The sequence below is a fragment of the Callithrix jacchus genome, chromosome 16 (genome assembly GCF_049354715.1).
Source record: "Callithrix jacchus isolate 240 chromosome 16, calJac240_pri, whole genome shotgun sequence".
Classification (NCBI taxonomy): Eukaryota; Metazoa; Chordata; class Mammalia; order Primates; family Cebidae; genus Callithrix; species Callithrix jacchus.
Window position 1 is genome coordinate 95,956,439 of NC_133517.1, and position 22,891 is coordinate 95,979,329.

Consider the following 22,891-nt stretch of genomic DNA (forward strand, 5'->3'; position numbering starts at 1 on the left):
CACGATCCAGTTTTTGAACATTCTCATCATCCCTCATGCCTGTTTGCAGCCAACCCCACTTTCACCTCCGGCCTCAGGCAACCATTGACCTGCTGTCTCTTTGTAGACATTTCATAAACCAAATTATATATATGTGGTCTTTTGCTTGTAGCTTATTTCACTTGGTGTGTTTTTGAGGTTGATGCATGTTGTCACCAGGATCAGTAGATCCTTCCTTCTTGCTGAGTTAGGTTCCACTGAATGGAGATGCCACATTTTGTTTACCCATTAACAATGGACGGACATTTGGATTGATTCCAGTTTGTGGCTGTTATGAATGATGTTGCTGTGAGCATTCACATACAAATCTATGTGTAGTCATAGATTTTCATTCCTCTTGAGTAGATACCTGAGTAGAATCCAACATTCTATCCTGAAAATTTTCAAAACCATAGAAAAGTTGAAAGAATGGTACATCACATCTACTTCACCTGAATTTGTCCATTGGTAACATCTTGCCATATTTGCTTTATCTCTCTGTCTCGATAAAACACATTTTGTGAACTATTTGGAAGAGTTGCAGACATATGTCATATTCTTCCTAAACATTTCATCTCTGAAGAATAATGTGCCTGGGCGTGGTGGCTCACACCTGTAATCCTACTTTAGGAGGCTGAGGCAGGAGGTTTGCTTGTGTCCAGAAGTTCAAGGATCCTGGGCAACAAGGCAAGACCCCATCTCTATAAAAAAGTTTAAAGTTAGCTGGGCATGATGGCACTTGCCTGTACATCCAGCTACTCAGGAAGCTGAGGCAAGAGGATCACCGAGCACCAGAGGTCAAGGCTTCAGTGAGCCACAATTGTGCCACCGCACTCCAGCCTGGGTGACACAGCAGGACCCTGTCTCAAAAACAAAACAAAACAAAAAAGAATAAGGCCATTCTCCTACAAAGCTGCAATGCCATTATCAGGACAAAGTATTTTACCAGCTTTATTTTGAAAAATTTCAGAACATTTTACAAAAAAATGAAAAGAATAATACACTGACGTGAACCTGGACTTTGCAGTAATTTCTCCTACTTCTGCTTTGACCCTTTGACCCTGCTTTTGACCCTCAAATCCTCTCACTGTCACTCCTCCTAAATATTTGTTCTGCCCCGTTTGGTGCAAAGAGTTGGAATATTCCTGACTTGTCAGGATCTTACCTCCCCACCGTTTATTCCTGGAGTTTTCAGCGTTGCTTTCACAAGACTCCAAGCTGCCTCTACTCCTTGTCCTGAGGGATATTACAAAATTCTCAAAACTTCCCCCACCTCCATCAAGACTTGGCTCAAATAACAGCTCCTCAGTGACTTACCCTCCCCATGCTCCCAAGCATTTCACCGTCGGCCTCCTCCCCTCCCCCACGCTTCCTACTCCACTTACTCTGACATGTTTTCTTTTCCTGAAGCACTTATCACCTTCTAACAGAAGGTATCATTCACACATTTGTTATTTAGGAACTGCCTCTCCCCACCAGAACAGAAGCTCTATGAGGACAGAGGTGTTTGTCTTTCGGGTTCAGTACTGTATCCCCAGGTCTGAGAACTGTACCTAGCCGATCAAGTGCTCAATAAACAATAGCAGGAGTGAGCGGCTGCTGCCCTAAGGGAGATGTATAGAGTGCCTCCAGCAGCCTCCAGGAAGAGCTGGGGCAGCCGGGCCCTGACCTAATCATCCCCCAGGCGTGGGGATGTGGGGAGGAATCAGGGGTTTAGTATTTTGTTTGTTTATTTTGTTTTGTTTTGTTTTTTGTTTGAGACAGATTCTCCCTCTGTTGCCCAGGCTGGAGTGCAGTGTTGCGATCTCAGCTCACTGCAACCTCCACCTCCTGGGTTCAAGCAATTCTCCTGCCTCAGCCTCCTGAGTAGCTGGGATTACAGGTATGTGCCACCACACCCGGCTAATTTTTTTTTTATACTTTCGGTAGAGACGGGGTTCCACCATATTGACCAGGCTGGTCTCAAACTCCTGACCTTGTGATCCGCCCGCCTTGGCCTCCCAAAGTGCTGGGATTACAGGCGTGAGCCCACGTGCCCGGCTGGGGTTTCGTCTTAATTAACATGCGGAACCCCAAGTGAAAGTTTTGGGAAACCACCAAGCCTTCAAAAACTGAAAAATAGGTCAGTTGCAGTGGCTCATGCTTGTAATCCCAGCACTTTGGAAAGCCAAGGAGGGAGCAGCACTTGAGGCCAGGAGTTTGAGACCAGCCTGGGCAATAAGGTGAGACCCCATCTCTACAAAAACTACAAAATAATTAGCCAAGTGTGGTGATACACACCTGTGATCCCAGCTACTCAGGAGGATCGCTTGAGCCTGGGAGGCTGATGATTACACCACTGTACTCCAGCCTGGGCAACAAGGCAAGACCCTGTAGAAAGAAGAAAGAAAAGAAAGAAGGAAGAGAAGGGAAGGGGAGGGGAGGGAGAGAGAGAAAGGAAGACAGAAAGAAAGGAAGGAAGGAGAGAGAGAGAGGGAGGAAGGGAAGGAAGGAAGGAAGGAAGGAAGGAAGGAAGGAAGGAAGGAAGGAAGGAAGGAGAGAGAGAGAGGGAGGAAGGGAAGGAAGAAAGGAAGGAAGGAAGGAAGGAATGAGAAAGTAGGGAGAAAGAATGAGAGAAAGAAAGCAAGAAAAAGAAAGGAAGGAAGGAAGGCAGGCAGGCAGGCTGAAAAATGACTCCCCCACCCCTACGGAAGATTTTTTTTTTTTTCCCTCAGAGAGCCACCTAGATCAACTAACTCTCCAAGGACCGCAAAGCTTGGAGCTCAACCAGCTGTGGACTTCACAGAGGAGGCAAATACCACACCCACCGTATCTTTAAAAGGCCCTTCCCAGGAGTCAGCACGTGCTCTCCTGGCAGCAAGGTTGTACCATGAGGCCCATCCTGCCCCTGCTCGGCCCCAGGTGTTTGGAAAGCTGGGGCACACCCAGCCTGACTGAGAAGCCGGTTGCAGGCTGGCAGGGCCCTGGGGCACCTGGGTGATGTGCTGTGCCCACCGGGAGCAGCAGGTCAGCTTCTTGCTCTTGAGAGCCTGAATTAGGCAACTAGCAAGGATCCTGTCTTCGGTGGGGAAGATGCTGAAAGGAAGCGGAAACAGTTTCAGGAGGGGCTCTGAGAGGCCGTGAGCTGGCAAAAGTTAAGAGAAGCATGGGGTCGGGAAAGCTGTGAGACAGAAGAAAGCCCTTCAAAAAACAGCAAGAGATGAAGAATTACACAAGCCTCTGCCCTGAGGTGCCTTGAGCTGCCTGGACTCAGGATGATACCTGGTTCCAGTCTCTTCCAGGCCTGGCTAGTCTGAAAATCCTGTTTTCCAGAAGTTTCCATTACTCACTGCTTTGCAATTTCTTTTTTCTTTTTTTTTTTTTAGAGACGGAGTTTTACTTCGTTGCCCAGGCTAGAGTGCAATGGCATGATCTTGGCCCACTGCAATCTCCACCTCCCGGGTTCAAACGATTCTCCTGCCTCAGCCTCCCTAGTAGCTGAGATTACAGGCATGCGCCACCATGCCACCACAGCTCATTTTGTATTTTTAGTAGAGACGGGGTTTCTCCATGTTGGTCAGGCTGTTGTTCTCAAACTCCTGACCTCAGATGATCTGCCCCCCTCGGCCTCCCAAAGTGCTGGGATTACAGGCGCAGTGTGCCCGGCCTGCAATTTCTTCACCATAAACCTCATTGCTTGAACTAGGTTGAGTGACCGCTTTATTCCTTCCAACTCAAAGAACTAGTCAAATAGAAATATGTGAGTGTTAAGGCCAGGTGCGGTGACTCACGCTTGTAATCCCAGCACTTTGGGAGATTGAGGTGGGTGGATTGCTTGAGTCCCAGCCTGGGCAACATAGCGAGACCCCATCTCTACAAAACATTTTTAAAAATTAGCTGAGCATGGTGGCATGTACCTGTGATGTCTGTAGTGTCAGACCGGTGGGATCTGACACTATCTTCCGGTAGATGATGTCAGAATTGAATGAGAGGGCACCCAGCTGATGTCCACTGCAGAACAGATGGGCTGCTTGGTGATGGGGAGAAATCCCGTCAAATTTGGCAGTGACAGAAGTCTTCTGTCTGTGTTGATAACTGTTGTGTTAGTGTGGGAGCAGAGGAAAAACTGTTTAAGTTTTTTCTTAACACTCACCTGCATAGACATTACTTGTTAAAAAAGCAAAATCTAGGCCAGGCGTGGTGGCTCACACCTGTAATCCCAGCACTTTGGGAGGCCGAGGTGGGCAGATCACAAGGTGGAAACCATCCTGGCCAACATGGTGAAACCCCATCTCTACTAAAAATACAAAAATAAGCGGGGCGTAGTAATGCGTGCCTGTAGTCCCAGCTACTTGAGAGGCTGAGGCAGGAGAATCGCTTGAACCCAGGGGGAAGAAGTTTCAGTGAGCCAAGATGGCGCCACCGCACTCCAGCCTGGCGACAGAGCAAGACTGTCTCAAAAAAACACAAAATCTAAGGCCCCTTCTCAGACCTACTCAGCCCCAGTTAAACGATAGGAACATTCAACTTTCAGGACCACTGCTTCCTCTCACTCAACCAACACTCCCAACCCCAGCGTCCCAATCGCCTTCGCACTCCTGGGCTCCCACCTTGCCACAGATTGGATGATCAACATCAGCAGCTCCACTGGTATCAAAGCTATTGGCAAAGGGCCTTCCCTGTAAGATGCAGGCTTAAGGCTGTTCATTTGCCTGTAGCCTTCAGATGTCTTCCATTAGGTTTTATTTACAATGGTATTGTAAATGCTTGTCTTTTTTTCAGAGGTTCATCCTGTTTTGGTAAATCCAAGGATTAAGAGACTCTGTTCCTCTAGCCTGTTCTTTACAATGGTAGATGATCCCTAATGGGCATTGTAACTACATGCTTCCAACATACCGTCATCCTTGAGGAGTAGCTATAGTTTCAGGTCACAGCTTGTTTTCATCTCAAACACTGGAGAAAGAAAAACCCCCATCAAGAGATGAAACACCAAGAAATACAATGTGATTATTTTTCCAGGAAGGATTTATGTGCCAGGTTCTTAAACCACGTGCCCTCCAATGTCTACCACACAGGTCAGTAACTGGGCTGGGGCGTGCTATGCCCTTGGGGTCAGCCACACCCACCTGCATTTACAAGCCTACTAGCAGCTCCTCAGAAGCAGTATACGGAACAAGACACAGCTTTGTGTGCACCTCCCTCTGATTTCTCCTTTCCATCCTTCCTCTCTACCCCCTTCCTCTTTTGTGCACTTTATTCATCTTTCCTTCCTCCCAGTAAGATGTACTGAGGGCTGACAATGGGCCACACACGGTGCTGGGTACCAGAAAATGTGGCCATAAAGAAGACAGAGGGGGTGCTTAGCGCATGGAGTTTACGTTCTGGCAGGGAGGACTCCAAAATCAGTTCCCAATTAACTCACTTCAGTGGTAGGTGCTGTGGAGGAGAATCGCAGGACGATGGCCTCTCTTGAGATAAAATGGGGTCTGAGCCAAGGTACAAAAGATGAGTAGTGGTAAATCAGGCAAAGAAAGGGGGTAGCGTGCCCTTACTCTCTGCTGACCCCTTCTCCCATCCTTGCAGCTCAGCTCTTGGATGCCCACGGAGTGCCCTTGCTCCAACTTGGCACCTCCAGCTGTTGACTCCATCCTGAGCTTGCCCAATGCCCTGTGGTGCGGACAGCTCCGCATCCCGGACTTGGAGACTTGCCTCTGTTCTTGTCTGTATCTGACCTTGGCCTGGGCTCTCTTCCACCCCACTTCTCCCATACTGGTGCTGACAGCTCACAGGGTCCCCGCCCAGCTGGGTAGCAAGATATGGGGTGGCATCACTTTCCTCTTAGTTTCTCAGAAAGCATTTATTTTTTTTTGAAACAGAATTAATTTTGCTCTCAGCATCAGGGCAATAACTCAGGCTCAATGCAGGGTTCATGTTTGTGGTGAGGGCCAGGGCCAGTCCTTTTGCAGAAAACCACGGCTAACACAGTTGCATCTTCTCATTGCCAAGGAGCCTGCTGGATTTCGGTGGCATGGTGAGCAGAACCAGGCTGGTGGGTCAGAGCAGGTTGCATCTTGCTGATGGCCTAGGACAGGCGAAATGGAGACTGCGATCAGGGATGTTTCTCACAGCCTTCTCTCCAGGCTGTATCCAAGCAGCTGCTGGATTCCTCCCACACTCTCAATAAATTCAGGTGTTTTGCTAACTGGACAATGGCCTCTTTTTTTGTTTTTCTCGGAACATTGCAGTCATATTTTGGGGTTTCTGTTTGTGAACAGGTGCTGCAGGAAGCATGATTCATTTGTTTATTAGGATGTTACCCTGTGTTTTGAAAAACAATTTGAAAAGGCAAAATGGCCTGTCTGATGCCTTTAGCTTTTCTCATTGGGCCCTGTGCTGTGAACAACTGCTCTTACCTTTAGTTTACAGAATCCCCATCTGGTTAGGTACTTTGATTTATGTTGGCTGTGATCCAGAACAGCTGATTGGTTTATTCTAAGGAGTTTTATTTTAAGAAACTTATGACATTTAAGAATTTAATTGGAACAATCTGTACTCAGAAAATTTTTAATGCAGTCTAGGATTAAAAGATGTTCTTCAGAGCATGTAAGGGTTTGGTTTAAAAACAAACAAACAAACAGAAAAGCAGTGCTTTCCACACCTGGTTGGTCTTTGGGCTTCAGGAGTTTTTTCAAGGTGTGGTGGGAGAATCCTCAGGTCAGGACATCTGTCAGCAGTGAGAGTGGACAGAGTAGCCATCGCTAAAATGGACTATTCTAACCCTCACGTCTATTCCTTAAGCTCTGCTCGAGTGGACTGTGTGTCACAGCTACAGGGAGATGCAGGGCAAGCTGGACATCAGCTCTCATCAGATGGTCAGGCCTAAACTGGGATGCATTCAGGAAATCTGCCTCATTCTGGAAAACCAAAGGCCAGGTTTTCCTAGTTCTGAGAGCCAGAAAGAAACCAGAGTGAACTTCAGAGTTTCTACACACTGAGAACTGAAATCATAGCTGAAAATTCAAGAGTCTGGGGAGGTTTGAGCCTCCCAAGAAGGCCCAGCTTCTAGAGATTGGCCTGAATCTCTATGGACATTGTGGACAGTCTGCAGAATTCTTAGTACTTTTGCTGAGCTGGAGCTGATCTGTGGTCCCTGACATCACTGCGGATACAAGCAGAGTGTCAACCAGGGCCTAAAGCCCAGCAGATCAAAAGAACCATGCCGGGCATGGTGGCTCACGCCTGTAATCCCAGCACTTTGGGAAGCCGAGGCAGGTGGATCACGAGGTCAAGAGATCGAGACCAGCCTGGCCAACATGGTGAACCCCCATCTCTACTAAAAATACAAAAATTAGCCGGGCATGGTGGCACACACCTATACTCCCAGCTACTCAGGAGGCTGAGGCAGGAGAATCACTTGAGACAGGGAGGCAGAGGTGGCAGTGAACCGAGATCACGCCACTGCACTCCAGCCTAGTGACAAAGCAAGACTCTGTCTCAAAAAAATATAAAAGAAAGAAATGCAATAGGGGCTTGGCTTACCACCCCAGGTAGCGGCCTGCAAACCGCACCTCAAGCCCCAGCTTCTCTCCCAAATTCCACCTTTGCTTCCAGGAATTACTACATGTGTGTACTCAGACTCAGCGAGCCAACTCTGAATTCTTGCATATTTCTACAGATGGTACTGCCATTCTCCATCCTCCCAGTCACATCTTAGTGTCACTATTCATCTCATTTTACTGCCATAAGGCTCAATAATTAGTTGTACACAACTAATTGGTCCAGTTTCTTTCTTTCTTTTTTTTAAATTGCATTTTAGGTTTTGGGCTACATGTGAAGAACACGCAAGATTGTTGCATAGGTACACATGTGGCAGTGTGATTTGCTTCCTTCCTCCCCATCACCTATATCTGGCATTTCTTCCCATGCTGTCTCTCCCCAACTCCCCACCCCCCACTGTCCCTTCCCTATTTTCCCCCCACCGACCCCAGTGTGTAGTGCTCCCCTCCCTGTGTCCATGTGTTCTCATTGTTCAACGCCCACCTATGAGTGAGAACATGAGGTGTTTGATTTTCTGTTCTTGTGTCAGTTTGCTGAGAATGATGGTTTCCAGCTTCATCCATGTCCCTGCAAAGGACACGAACTCCTCGTTTTTGATGGCTGCATGGTATTCCATGGTGTATATCTGCCACATTTTCCCTGTCCAGTCTATCATAGACGGGCATTTGGGTTGGTTCCAGGTCTTTGCTTAATTGGTCCAGTTTCTAAATGTCCTTAATCCTGTCTCATTGTCTAATGTCAAAAAAAATTTTTTGAGACAGGGTCTCACTAGGTTGCCTAGGCTGGCTTTTATGTCCTGGTCTCAAGCAATCCTCTTGCCTCAGCATTCTGAGTAGCTGGGACCACATATGCACAGCACTCTGGCTGACTTCATCATCTATTTTAAAACACACCTACCTTTGGCCAGATGTGGTATTTCACGCCTGTAATCTCAATAGTTTGTGGGGGCTAAGGGGGAAGGATTGCTTGAACTCAGGAGTTTGAGACCAACCTGGGCAACATATTGAGACCCCTGTCTCTACAAAAATTTTTTTTAAAAATAGCGGGGCATGGTGGTGCATATCCATAATCCCATCTACTCAGGAAGCCGAGGTGGGAAGATCCCTTGAGCCTGGAAGGTTGAGGCTGCAGTGAGCTGTAATCACACCACTATGCTCCAGAGTTTGAACTTTATTTGAGAAACGAAGAGGGGGAAAGATTATTAACACTTACTATGTGTTGGGCTCTATTGGGCATTTGCATTGAAGGTCAGATCTAACAGGGCCCTCCCACCAAGCTTTGTAATTGCAACTCCTGTTATTGCACTTGTATCCTATCCAGGTAAACTGGCCTGGCCATATTTTTCCTTTCTAGCTGCCTCTCATCCTGGTCAATAGGCCACGTTTTCTTATCTGAACAACCCTGCGTTCTCTCCCCCACTCCTTATCTTCAATTATATTCTTCTCTCTATCTATCATATCCCAACCCCACCACCAGGGTGGGTGAAATGCTACATATCTTTTAAGGTCCATTGGTGGTATTCTGGTAAATATTTAACAATCAGCTCTCTGGGCAGATAAAACTCTAATTTGTGGCAGGGCACGGTGGCTCACGCCTGTAAACCCAGCACTTTGGGAGGCCGAGGCAGGTGGATCACGAGGTCAAGAGATCGAGACCATCCTGGTCAACATGGTGAAACCCCGTCCTACTAAAAATGCAAAAAATTAGCTGGGCATGGTGGCGCGTGCCTATAATCCCAGCTACTCAGGAGGCTGAGGCAGGAGAATTGCCTGAACCAGGAGGCGGAGGTTGCGGTGAGCCGAGATCGCGCCATTGCACTCCAGCCTGGGTAATGAGCAGAACTCCGTCTCAAAAAAAAACCCTCTAATTTGTAGTGTCTGCCCATTTTTTTCAGTTTGTCTCAGCCAATTTCGAGCTACCAGTCTGACATCAACTGGATGACAAAATTTCTGAAAAATTGGCTATCATTTCTCAAAGACCAGCATGAGCTGGCTCTAGCACACCACTGAGCCTCAAATGTCATCGATCTTGATATTTCCAATGTATAGCATGCTTTCCCCACTTTGAACTTTGTTAGTAATTTACATTCTCTCATGAAAAGTATTCTGCCTTATTTTATGGTTAGAATGAATCTTGATTGTCATCCCATCTTAGATTAGTAGCTGGTGAAGATTATCACCAGGGCTTGATGCAGTTGTGGTGACGATACAATGACATCATGCATGCAAAGCACTTTCCAGAGTGCATGGCCCTGCAGGTGCTCAATTATTAGCAACTAATTTTACTATTGGCTGTGGATTCTGGAATTCAGAGAGTGCAAGCAACATCAATTCTTAACAACTCCTCTCTCCCCAACAGACACACATATTACAGTCACTTGGGGAACTTTTACAAACCCCAATGCCCAGGCCAATATATTTTTTAATTTCCCCAAGTGATTCTGTTGTGCCCTGTTTTTGAGAACCAGTATCCTACATGCTGCTAATCTCTCCGGATAATGAATCCAAAATATCAAAAAGGAAATGACATCTAAATAGACCAGCTATCCCTTTAAAAATCCTCCTGTTCATTAAACAATTCCAGTAAACAGGAGGAAAACTCACTCGCAGGATCGCCTAATTTGGTGATGATACTAGGCGGGGTTACCTGGGAGAAAAGGCTGAGAATGAGTAATGCAGCGTTCTGTAGGGGCAGGAGAGAAATACCTCACTGTCAGCAGACTCCTGTAAGTGAAGTTCTTCAAGCTGGCAGAATTTTAGAGGCATCTCATTTAAATTAGATGTGGCCCTTGTGATGATTTAGTGCAGACCACACATAAGTAAGTTTCATCTCAATAAGCATCCGTGTGTTTACCCAAATTATCTTCTTCCTCTAGAATTTTATTTTATCAAAACAACTAGCTACCAAGGCTCAAAATGCTTCTTTTTCTCATAAAATATTAGTAGTAATGAGAGCAGACGTCAAGTCAAGACAATAGTGCACGTCTATCTTTGAGAAGCAGGTACTGCTTTCTCCTGGGAGTTGGTGAAACTAAAGCATTGAGAGACCTGATTGGCCCAAAGTGACACAGCGGGAGGCCAAATATGAAGTAAGAGATTCCTGTCATCACCACTTGACACATTTCATCTTTTATGGATATTTAGTGATTGTGGTTTCATCACGTATCTCTCACATTAAAGATATTCACCAAAAAAAAAAAAAAATCTCAGATACATAGATCAATGGAACAGAATGAAAAATTCAGAAATAAATCAATGTATTTATAGCCAAAAAAAAAAAAAATCCTTCTGAAAAGTAAATAAAGCAATTCTGCTTTTATAGTGTAGTAGATTACTCTCTTTGTTTTTATGAGCGTGATAGCCTGGTGGTTCATTTTAAAGGAGAGAGAGAGAGAAAAGAAAGTGTGTGTGTTACAGTCACATTTTAGAGGTCTGTGCTAATTTTCTTAGATGCCTCTCACTATAAGTGACTATTTAAGAAATAATTTTCTTTCTTTCTCTCTCTTTGTTTTTTTGAGACAAGGTCTTACTCGGTTGCCCAGGCTGGAGTGCAGTGGCACGATCTCAGCTCACTGCAACCTCTGCCTCCTGGGTTCAAGGGATTCTCCTGTCTCAGCCTCCCAAATAGCTGGAATTACAGGCTCCCACCACCACACCAGCCCTATTTTTATATTTTTCATCGAGACGGGGTTTCACCACATTGGCCAGGCTGGTCTCAAACTGCTGACCTCAAGTGATCCACCCGCCTTGGCCTCCCAAGGTGCTGGGATTACAGGCGTGAGCCACTGTACCTGGCCATAAAATGAAGTTTTTAAAGAAACTCTTAGTAGAACCTCATACTCTGGATCAAGTCTCCATAATGTCATAGACCCTTCAAATTCAGTTCCTATGGAAATCACATTCTTAAAACCATGACTTGCCTTTCTAAACTTTTTCTCATTCTAATATTGTACGTTTATGCAAGACATGTATGTGTGGTACCAACTTCCAATATATCACTTTTATTCCCAAGGATCACCAAGGGGGACCACTGAATACCACTATGGGTAGAGCTCAGAATCGGGACTCAGAAAGTCTACTGTCTGTTACCCTCAAATATTACAGTGATTTTGAGTCACCAGATGAAGTTACAAGTGTGGATGTAGAATCAGTCTGACCAGAAGATCTAGCAGATTCTACTTGTTACTGCAAATTTAAAAGGAGACAGTGGCAGTAGAATGGGAAAGTTCCATCTTCGTGTCTTATACATCATTTTTTTGCTCTTTGTACAGGGACTCTGCAATATCCTTTCAGCCAAACTGCGTGAACACAGGGGGAACATCTCAAACTCCCCTTGTCTTGAGACAATGAGAAGGGTTGTACAAGCTTTCTGAGTTCTCTGAAATCTGGGTTCTGTCCAAAATCACAGTCACCTAAAATCTGACATCCTGTCACTGTTGCAGCAAATAAAGGTTCGGCACCCAGTGTCCAGGGGTGAGAAGGAGACCAGGCTTATCAATTAACCTTGCACATAACAAAGAGAATTGGCGTACATGAGACAGAAGTTTCTTCCTTTCTTTGTCTGTCCTGTGGAAGATCCATTGCTGGGCTGGTATGGCTCTTGCATGGGTTTGGCCACCCAAGCTCCACCCTCCTCAGCACGCATTTCCCACCTCACAGTTCAAGATGGCAGCTCGAAACCCACCTAAGAGGAAGAATGAGGAAAAAGGGAAGAAGTAAGGAGAGTAAGAGCACATGTCAGCCATCTTTCTGTCAAGTTTCCCAGGAACTGCCTTCCATTCATATCATGCTGGACATCACTGAGTCCAGTTGACCGTATGTAGCTGCAAGGGAGCTTGGGAATACGGTGTTTACTGTGCATAGTCACGGGCCCAGGTAAAAACTGGCAGTTCTGCTATAAGCAAGCAGAACAGATATTAAGGTCAGAATCCATGGGGGTCTCTGCCACAACCTGACTAATGTCGGTGATGATGTTCAAGGTTGAGAGGCTGTTGTAGTTACGTGTAAAACTTAAACTCGGGAAGCTTGGACTATATTCGTCCTTCTACCCAAGTATCCAAGTGACCTCAATAATCTCACCAATAAAATAGATAAGTCATTGCTAAAAATTGAATATGATGCATGATGTTATCAAATTAATCAGCAAATTAGTGAATTGCATTTTTTGTGTGTTTCCATTCACAGGCAATACCACTTGTTTAAAGCATCTGCTGAATTAATCACCTGATCTGAAGCACAAACTTATGAAACTCAAACACCCCCACAGGAGAAAATAGAATAGTTGAAACTTTGAGTTGAAAGGGACATTCAAGGATGTCTAATTCAACCCTCTCTCCCCATATAGAAATCTCTGCCAAGTAACCCTGACAGATGGTCTCCTGTCTTGTGCTTAAGCACTCCTACAGCGTGTTATTTTGCAGTTCCACTGATGGACAGCTCCAATTGTCAGATAGTTCGTCTGGATAGTGAACAAAAACTCCTTCCCCATCTCCTGAAATAACAGAGAACAAAGTTGTTCTTTTCTCTTCATAATAGTCCTTCAACTAACGGAAGACAGTTTATCTGTGTGTTTTAGTCTCCTCAAGCTAAACATTCCTGATGCTTGCAACTGTCTCTTAAGTAACCAGGTACTCATCTCTCTCACCTTCAGGATATTTTCCTCTGCATTAGTGTTTCTTGAACTTTGCTGACTATGACCTACAGAAAGAAATCCATTTTATATATGATTGGTACACATAAACATACATATAACTGAAACAAAAGTTTTGTAAAACAATATTTAGCTTCATTAACTGCCTTAAACTCGTATATTTTCTAATTCAACTCTAGCCTACTCTATTGTGTACTTTTTTTTTTTTGAGATGGAGTTTCATTCTTGTTGCCCAGGCTGGAGTGCAATGGCACAACCTCGGCTCACTGCAACCACCGTCTCCCAGGTGCAAATGATTCTCCTGCCTCAGCCTCCCAAGAAGCTGTGATTACAGGCACATGCCACCATGCGTGGTTAATTTTGTATTTTTAGTAGAGACAGGGTTTCTCCATGTTGGTCAGGTTCATCTCAAACTCCCAACCTCAGGTGATCTGCCTGCCTCAGCCTCCCAAAGTGCTGAGATTACAGGTGTGAGCTACTGCGCCTGGCCTCATGTACTACTTTTTTTTTAATGCTGTTTTCTATCCCTTTTTTTTTTTTTTAAGACAGAGTCTTTCTTTGTCACCCAGGCTGGAAGTGCAGTGGCGCAATCTCAGCTCACTGCAACCTCTGCCTCCCAGGTTCGTGATTCTCCTGCCTCAGACTCCTGAGTAGCTGGGATTATAGGTGTGTGCCATCACGCTGGGCTAATTTTTGTATTTTTAGTAGAGACAGACTTTCACCATGTTGGTCAATCTGGTCTCGAACTCCTGACCTTGGGATCTACCTGCTTTGGCCTCCCAAAGTGCTGGGATTACAGGCGTGAGCCACCACGCCCAGCTGATTGCTGTCCATTTTAAATGGGTTCCATACTCATTCATGGGTAACAACTCATAGTCTGAAAACCACAGCTCCAGATGCACTCTGACCTGTAAATGTGCTTAGAAGGTACTGTTCTAATACTGCAGGCTGATCTGAGTAAGCCAAAGGGGATTCTACTTCCTGATTCCAAAACCTGGTGTCTTTATTTTAAGATAATCTATGTGCATTAAATTTTAAAGTCACACTATCACACTGTTGACGCATTTGAGTCAGTTAAAACTATAATACTTTCTCTGGATTAGGAGCAATGGTTCATACCTATAATCCCAGCACTTTGGTGGGCCAAGGCAGGAGGATCATTTGAGCCTAGGAGTTTGAGACCAGCCTGGGCAACATGGTGAGGCCACAACTCTACAAAAGTAAACAAAATCAGTTGGGCATGGTGGCATATGCCTGTAGTCCCAGCTACTCAAGAAGCTGAGGCAGAAGGATGGCTTGAGCCCAGGAAGTCAAGGCTGCAGCAAACTGTGATCATACCACTGCACTCCAGCCTGGGTGACAGAGAAAGACCATCTCAAAAAGAAAGAGAAACTTAAGGGTTGGTAATAGCTGTACAAAGTGAGAACCACATGCTGGAAGGCTCACAGGTGAGAAAAACACAAGTACTGTGAATAGCAAAAAACAAGAACACTCCTAGAGAACTCAAGAAGGACACAGCTTTCAACACATTGACCAGAAGCTACTTATTTGCCACATGTACCGGATAAGGCTATGATGAGCAAGCCAAAGGAACTGGACTGTGTCTGTGTTCTGTGACAGACTCCCATCTGTCTACTGAGGAGCCTGCAGAGGTTAGGGACAGCTTGAGGACTCTTAATGCCTTTGCTACCTGTGGATTCTTAGTTCCTATTCCATCAGTCAAAGCTGAAAGCTGTCGGCCAAAGTGAAAGAGAAATAGAGAAGAAGAGATGGAGTTAGCAAGAAAGGGAATGGTTTTCTTTTGACCTTCACTCCAAATTCCAGATTCAGACCAACAGAGTTTTTCTATTCTTTTTCCTTGATTTTTCTCTTTTTTAAACTGGTAGTTATTTTGTGTTTTAAATTAGTAATTGGCATTGTGTTCTTCATGGTCCAAAACTCAAAAGGTTCAAAAAAAAAATGTGGTCAAGTTTCTTTCTCTCCCCACCCCCTGCTGTCCAATGTCTCTCCAAGACAACCAATGTAACCAGGTCTTGTTTGTATTTCCAGAGACAGTCGATGTGAAACCAACTCAGTAGTCTCAGACCAGTAGTAATAGTAGTAGTAGTTGTTGTTGTTTTGGATAAACATAGAAATTGACCCAGCTGGGTGCAGTGGCTTACACCTGTAATCCCAGCACATTAGGAGGCCAAGGTGGGTGGATCATGAGGTCAGGATTTCAAGACTAGCCTGGTCAAGATGGTAAAACCCCATCTCTACTAAAAATACAAAAATTAGCTGGGCATGGTAAAGGCCATGGTAAAATCTGGGCAAGGTGGTACATGCCTGTAATCCCAGCTGCTCTGGAGGCTAAGGCAGAGAATTACTTTAACCCGCGAGATGGAGGTTGCAGTGAGCCGAGATGGTGCCACTGCACTCCAGCCTGGGTGACAGAGTGAGACTCTGTCTCAAAAACAACAACAACAGCAACAAAAATAAAATAAAATAAAACAAAACAGGAAAAAAGAAAATGACCCTTCTGGTCTTAAAACTTGAAACTTACATTTGTTTTATCTGAGTTCCTGCCTCAGGAAAGGACTCCAGGGCTGTCAAAAAGTATCAAAGAACTGAAACTCACCAGGTCATCTTATCCAGACAATGAGATGCCAGACCCCTCATTCACCATGATTGCTTCTTTATGCCTCCTGAATTTCTGTTTTCTCACACATAACTATGTTTCTTCCTGACTATATGAATCCCTAATTTTGGTCACTTAGAGAGATGGATGAGACTGATCTCCTGTCTGCTTGACTATGTCATCTGATTAAAACATTCTTCCTTGGCAATGGTCACTCAGTGATTGGCTTTCTGGGCAAGGAGGAGAACAGAAACTTAAATTTGTTTTATCTGAGTTCCTTCCTCAGGAGAGAACCTTCAGGCCTCTCAAATGAAGTATCAAAGAACTGAAACTCAGCAGATCAAGACACCAGATGCCTCCTTGCCCCTCCCCCTAGTTCCCATTTTCTTACACTTCTTCCCCTTCTTCCCTGGTATAAGACCCCTGGTTTTAGTCAGGGAGATGGATTTGAGGCTGAGCTCACATCTCTTGCAGTATCTGATTAAAGCCTTCTTCCTTGGCAACACTTGTCATCTCAGTGATTGGCTTTCTGTGCACTGATCAGGAGGACCTAGACTGAACCCCTAGTGTTTTAGGAACAAAATCACAACACAATATGAACACAAACAATATAGTACTTGTTTTTTCCTGCTATGGAATTCTTAGAATTGACTAAACCAAAAGGGGGGAAAATGTTTTTAATGAAGGAAAGGAAGCCAGTCTTAAGGAATAAGGAAACTAATGAACAACAATGAGACAGCAAAAAAAAAAATTAATATATGTATATATTTGGGGTTTTTCTCTGCTTCACTGTTTATATATAATAACTTCTCAGGAAGAAAGAAGAGTTTGTAAGAAAAAATATACTTAAAATATTGTTGGCTCTTCTAGGTGTATACTAAGATCCTTGAATTATTTTTCTTTAAAGCTTATCTTTTACTGTCAGATATAAGAAACATGATAAAAGAACATAGAGAAGAGTTGTACTGTGTGCTTAAAATATTAGGCAAGCTTGAGGAATCAAAAAACTACACATGACTCTGTGTGCAACCTTCAGAAATATTAACAATCTATACTAACAACAGGGCCATCTAACTTTCTCTTTTATGCTACCAGATTAATGTGGAAAATAGGGAAAGAATGTAATCTGAAATGAATAGAAAGCACATTATAAATGAGTAACAGGATAATTAAAGCATGAAGCAGCCGTCTACATCTCAAGATAATGGTGATGGTAAATGCAGTTTCAGCTAATTAATTGGTTAAGAACAATTTGCCTCAGTGACTGTCTTACATTTGAATATAAAATAGTTCTATTTTATATTTGCTAGAAGCTGAGAATGGAATTATCATGGAGCATGTAAAACAAATAGCTTTGGGCCACCAAAAGTGTAATTACAAGTCAGAAAACCCATGTGAATGAGCCCTGCAGACACAATTTGCCACTCCACACTATAGAATTCTTTGGGATTCATAGAGGGTAAATCTCCCCTTCCACTACAACATTTACTCTTCAAAATGCTTTTACTGCATGAGAAAGTCAGTTTCATGGCATTTTGGACCCAACCAAAAAGAATATCTCCCAGTTTGAGGAATCAGTTGCCTTATTCATCCAACCTGACCCCTTATAACTGTTGGCAGTTTCTAAATAACAAACCCACCCTCAAAAGAGGAGACCTTGTCAGTCTGACAATGCTCAAAGGAAGTGTCATAAACAGCCCAGGTGTGGTGGCTTATGCCTGTAATCCCAGCACTTTGTGAGGCCAAGACAGGCGGATCATCTGAGAAGTTTGAAACCAGCCTGGCCAACCCCATCTCTACTAAAGATACAAAAATTAGCCAGGCGTGGTGGCACACATTTGTAGTTTCAGCTAGTCGAGAGACTGAGGCAAGAAAATCACTTCAACTCCAGAGGCAGAGGTTGCAGTGAGCTGAGATCACTCCACTGCACTCCAGCCTGAGTGACAGAGTGAGACTCCATCACACACACACAGACACACGCACACGCCATAGACTCAGAAAATAACACCACAAGAATTCCAAAACATTAAGAGCAAAGTCAGCCACGGTAAAATGCGTGGTGGCATCCTGTCACTGCCTCCCAAGTTATTTTGAAGAGGACATGCTCGCTTAGACAGTTAAGTGCTAGGAGATTTGCTATAAATCATCATCATTATTGTATAGTCAAATCTTACACACTTATTTCCAGAGGAAATCGAAATCTTCCAGGCTTAGAGAGTGATAACAAGAAGCAAATCCAATAACTGTCCTGCAACTTGAAATTGATTTTCAAATTAATTAATTCTGTAACTGAATCTTAACTTTAATTTTAAAAAATCCGTAGAAATAAAAACAAAGGGAAATTTACTAGAACATTCGTTCGGATCAGATTATAGGGGATTTTTCTCCTCTACTCCTCTAAAGTTTATTTTGCACATTTCCCACAGTCATTATGTAATACTTTGGTAACCAAGAGCAAAGAGAAAAGTTTAAAACTGAAAACATAATTTTTTTATGTGGCTGTGTATTTCTTTTCTCCAGTATGGTAAGATCTCATCCTAAATATTTTTGAGCTGATCCAAGTTCTGCTTTATTGTTCTCCATAGTAATCCTAGGTAGACCAGAAGACAAAATGAGAAATAGAAACTAAAATGCAAATCACCTTTTGGAAACTAATAGGTTCCCCCCACTACTGCTGCAAAGCAACCTAAACACACCTTTTTTCTCAATCTTTTTATGTCAAAGAAACACAGATATTTTCTATTTTCCCTAAGGGGGAAATGGTTGAATGGGCTCCTTTGTCCCCCCAGTATCCTCCCTTCCCCTTCCCCTCCTTCCTCAAACAGTAACTTGGTCTCCTATGATATACTGTGTATTTAGACCCCTAAATTTGGTCCCCTGCCTTTTGCCCTTGGAAATAATTTCTGCATTTTTTTACCCAATCCTGCCAGCAGGTCAGGATAAATAGCCATGTTAGAAGTTGGCCCCAGGTTTTACCCTCCCTTCTGAGGCCTTGGGGGACTCCCTTGGGGGACTCCCTTGGAGTGTCTTCTTGGCTGCTGGGGGTGGGGAACCAACTTGGAGGATCTGGATACCAGCAGAGGAGGAAAAGGACTCCATGGTCAGTAAAAGGGAATCTGTGTCTACATCCACATACATCTGACCTTCTGAGGCCTGTTGTGTGTGCAAAAGCTTCCCTGGCTTCCTTCTTCAAATGCAGACGTCCACTATGAGGGTGTGACTTTGAGAAGTGTCTGCTCTGGTTCTTGGAGAGCAGGTTGTACTGAATGATCCCCAAACCCTAAGAAAAGCTGTGATTACAATTCCAGTTTACCCTAACAGACTTGAGGGTATATGAGGACACATGGGGGAACTTTCTCCCGGGCCTCCTTAGTAAAAAGAGTTGTGCTTTTCCAGGGCTGTGTGGTGTTTTCTGGGAATTGTGAATTGTGTAATTGACACGTTTCTTCTTGCCACAGGCTTAGTGAATTTGTGGTCTCCCTCTTATACATATTTCGGGCTTTATGGCATGCATTGTCTATGCAAATCTCCCTGTGGTTCCTAACTGATTTTCCTACCTTTGTATTTCTTTTCACCAGTTTTCTTACTTGTTTTCATAGTACTTGTCTTACTTCTGACTTGTTACATTGTAGTCTGTTTTAAAACTTCTCGGCCGGGCGCGGTGGCTCACGCCTGTAATCCCAACACTTTGGGAGGCCAGGCAGATGGATCACGAGGTCAAGAGATCGAGACCATCCCGGTCAATAAGGTGAAACCCCGTCTCTACTAAAAATACAAAAAATTAGCTGGGCACGGTGGCGCGTGCCTGTAATCCCAGCTACTCGGGAGGCTGAGGCAGGAGAATTGCCTGAACCCAGGAGGCGGAGGTTGCGGTGAGCCGAGATCGCGCCATTGCGCTCCAGCCTGGGTAACAAGAGTGAAACTCCGCCTCAAAAAAAAAAAAAAAAAAATTCTTAAAGTCTCTTTGGAACAAAGTAGAATATAAATAATGTCAAATCACTTTTTAAAATACATGTTAGGAGTGTTCATTTTTCTGCTTATTTTGGTCTTCTTATCACAGTTTCTCCCTAAATCCAAAAGCAAATCTCAGCTCTATCATTCCGATTACGCAGATAGCTTAAACTACAAATATGTGCTATAATTAAATTACAGATTTCTAGAGAGCAGGGATCATGCCTGATAAGGCATAAAGCAGCTGTGGTAGGCAGAAAGCCCTGGGCTGGAAGTTTTATTTCCATTTCTGCTGAGTACTATGAGTTTGACCTTGGGCAGGGCTCTTCTCTCTGGATCTCAATTTCCTTGTTTATAAAATGAAGGGGTTGAACAGGTCACCTCCAAAATCGCTTCCAGCTCTGAAATTCATTGACTCTCTGACCCATTGTGGGCGTTTAATAAATAACAAGCACACTTCCAGACATCCTCAAGAATGACTTGCCAGGGCCGGGTGTGGTGGCTCACGTGAGGTAATCCCAGCCCTTTGGGAGGCTAAGGCAGGCGGATCAAGAGTTCAGGAGTTCGAGACCAGCCTGGCCAATATGGTGAAACCCCGCCTCTACTAAAAATACAAAAATTAGCTGGGCCTGGTGGTGCGCACCTATAGTCCCAGCTGCTCATGAGGCTAAGGCAGAAAAATCGCTTGAATGCAGGAGGCGGAGGTTACAGTGAGCCAAGATCATGCCACTCCAGTGACACTCCAACTCAAAAAAAAAAATGAATGACTTGTGCTTGGATACCTCTGTCAACAAATATTTACTTGGCATTTCACCTGGAATGTGGCTGTGGTTAAGGGACAATAAGAGACTGCTCCTCTGGGTCCTGCAGAGGCCCCAAGAGCTAAAGAGAAGGCTTCCACACTTGATTGTCCTTACTGCCTGAGGGCTCAAGTCTTTATGAGATTACTAGAAGTTGAAACTCTGCCAGCATAAAGAACCAAAGGCAAGGCCACGCGAGGTGGCTCATACCTGTAATCCCAGCACTTTGGGAGTCCAAGGCTGGTGGATCACCTGAGGTCAGGAGTTTGAGACCAGCCTGGCTAATATAGTGAAACACCGTCTCTACTAAAAATATAAAAATTAAGCTGGTCATGGTGGCAGGCGCCTGTAATCCCAGCTACTTGGGAGGCTGAGGCAGGAGAATCACTTGAACCTGGGAGGCAGAGGTTGCAGTGAGCCAAGATCATGCCGTTGCACTCCAGCCTGGGCAGAAAAAAAAAAAGAACAGAAAAGAAGAGCCAAAAGCACCGAGGATCAAAAGCAGTATTCATGAGACCGGAAGTTCATCTGCTTTTACAGAAGTAAAATGGTGTAGGCCTTTCAAAATAAAATAATAAGTTTTTAATTACATTTTTGAAAAAAGAATGATACTGTGTATAATTTCATTTCACCACAAAATTATTGTGCTTGGCATATTTTCCCTTTAAAATTAATCATTGTTGAATTTTATTATTATGCTTGGTATATTTTCCCTTTGAAATTCATGGCTGTTGGCTAGGCCCGGTGGCTCATGCCTATAATTGCAGCACTTTGGGAGGTAGGAGAATCATTTGAGCCCAGGAGTTCAAGACTAGCCTGGGCAACATAGTGAGACCCTGTCAAAAAAAAAAAAAAAAGTCATCATTATTAATTATAAACTGCTGATTAATTTTTGTTCTAAATTGTTTGCACTTTTAATACAAGTAGAGTACTAAGCCTCTGAGAGCGTCTTTTAGGCTTTGCCAGTTTATGAGGAATGGAGCCAAGTCAGAAATAAACCACTGGCCAAGCATAGTGGCCTGTAATCCCAGCACATTGGGAAGCAGAGGCAAGAAGATTGCTTGAGCCAAGATTTTAAGACCAGCCTGAGCAACATGGTGAAACCTCATCTCAACAAGAATACCAAAAAAATTAGCTGGGTATGGTGGTGCATACCTGTGGTACCAGCTACTCGGGAAGTTAAGGCAGGAAGATCACTTGAGCCTGGGAGGTTAAGGTTGCAGTGAGCCATGATCATGCCACCACACTCCAGCCTGAGCATCAGAGCAAGTCCCTGTAGCAAAAGGAGGAGGAGGAGGAGGAGGGGGAGGAGGGGGAGGAAGAGGGGGGAGGAGGAACCATCAACACTATAAAAAATTGTATATTCCTTAAGTTTCCAAAGATACGAGAAGTACCCACCCATGAACACTAAAAACCATGTAAAAAGTAAGAAGAAAGAAAAAAAAAGTACCCATCCATTTTCAGAAACAGAATGAGAAAAAAAGAGAGAGGAAAATGCTCACCAAATACAGGTTTTGCCATACATAAGTAACATTCTCGTGTCCCTTATTTTTCTAAACTATCCCAGAAGATTCCCTATACCTATGCTTTATTTTAATCATGTCAGAGGACCTTGACATACTGAACCCTTGTCTTGGCACATGTCTTTACCTTTCTAAAGGCCAAATAGTTTCATGCTTCCTCAGAAGTATGGAAAGACAGAAGCAGATTCCTGTACACATTCTACAGGGTGGAAGTGAAGGTGTCGGAGAACAAGCCCCGCAAAGGACCTGCCATCCATCTTGGGGAGAAAGGGATATGCTTCGCAGGATCCCAGACAACACGAGTGAACAAAATGCCTCAAAGTCTTCAGTGTTCTACAGATTTAACTACCTCCTCTACAGCAATGGCCAAGTGTGCTTTGTAATTTCAACAAATTCAGGAGCATCCTAATTTACACTCATGCCTTTGAATCCAAGAGTTTTGCAGCACTCTGACTACTTCCTGTTTCCTAATAAGCATTTTCATTTGCTTCTTTCTATTGCTTCCAAGTGGAAATGAACCTGAAGTCTTAAAAAAAAAAAAGTTGGACACAGTGCAGTGGCTCAATCCTGTAAGCCAAGTGCTTTGGGAGGCTGACAGGAGGATTGCTTGGGCTCAGGGGTTCCAGATCAGCCTATGCAAAATAGCTAGACCCTGTCTCTACGAAAACAGAAAACAGCCAGGTGTGATGGCACAAGCCTGTAGTCCCAGCTACTCAGGAAGCTGAGGTGGGAGGATTGCTGGAACCCAAGGAGGTTGAGGCTGAATTGAGCCAGGATTGCACCACCGCACTCCAGCC

At 44.2% G+C, this 22,891-nt stretch overlaps 1 long non-coding RNA gene across 2 annotated transcripts; it reads right to left on the reverse strand.

Annotated features, from left to right (window-relative positions):
• Positions 1 to 5,377: 5,377 nt before the first annotated feature.
• LOC118148485 (uncharacterized) lies at positions 5,378 to 21,884 on the reverse strand. Of its 2 annotated transcripts, none has more exons than XR_004735311.3 (3): positions 21,727 to 21,884; positions 12,086 to 12,237; positions 5,378 to 6,079 (listed from the first exon to the last, which is right to left on the reverse strand). It is a non-coding gene; the product is annotated as an uncharacterized LOC118148485 (long non-coding RNA). The 2 variants fall into 2 exon arrangements; XR_004735310.3 differs by lacking the exon at positions 21,727 to 21,884 and adding an exon at positions 13,198 to 13,579.
• Positions 21,885 to 22,891: the final 1,007 nt, after the last annotated feature.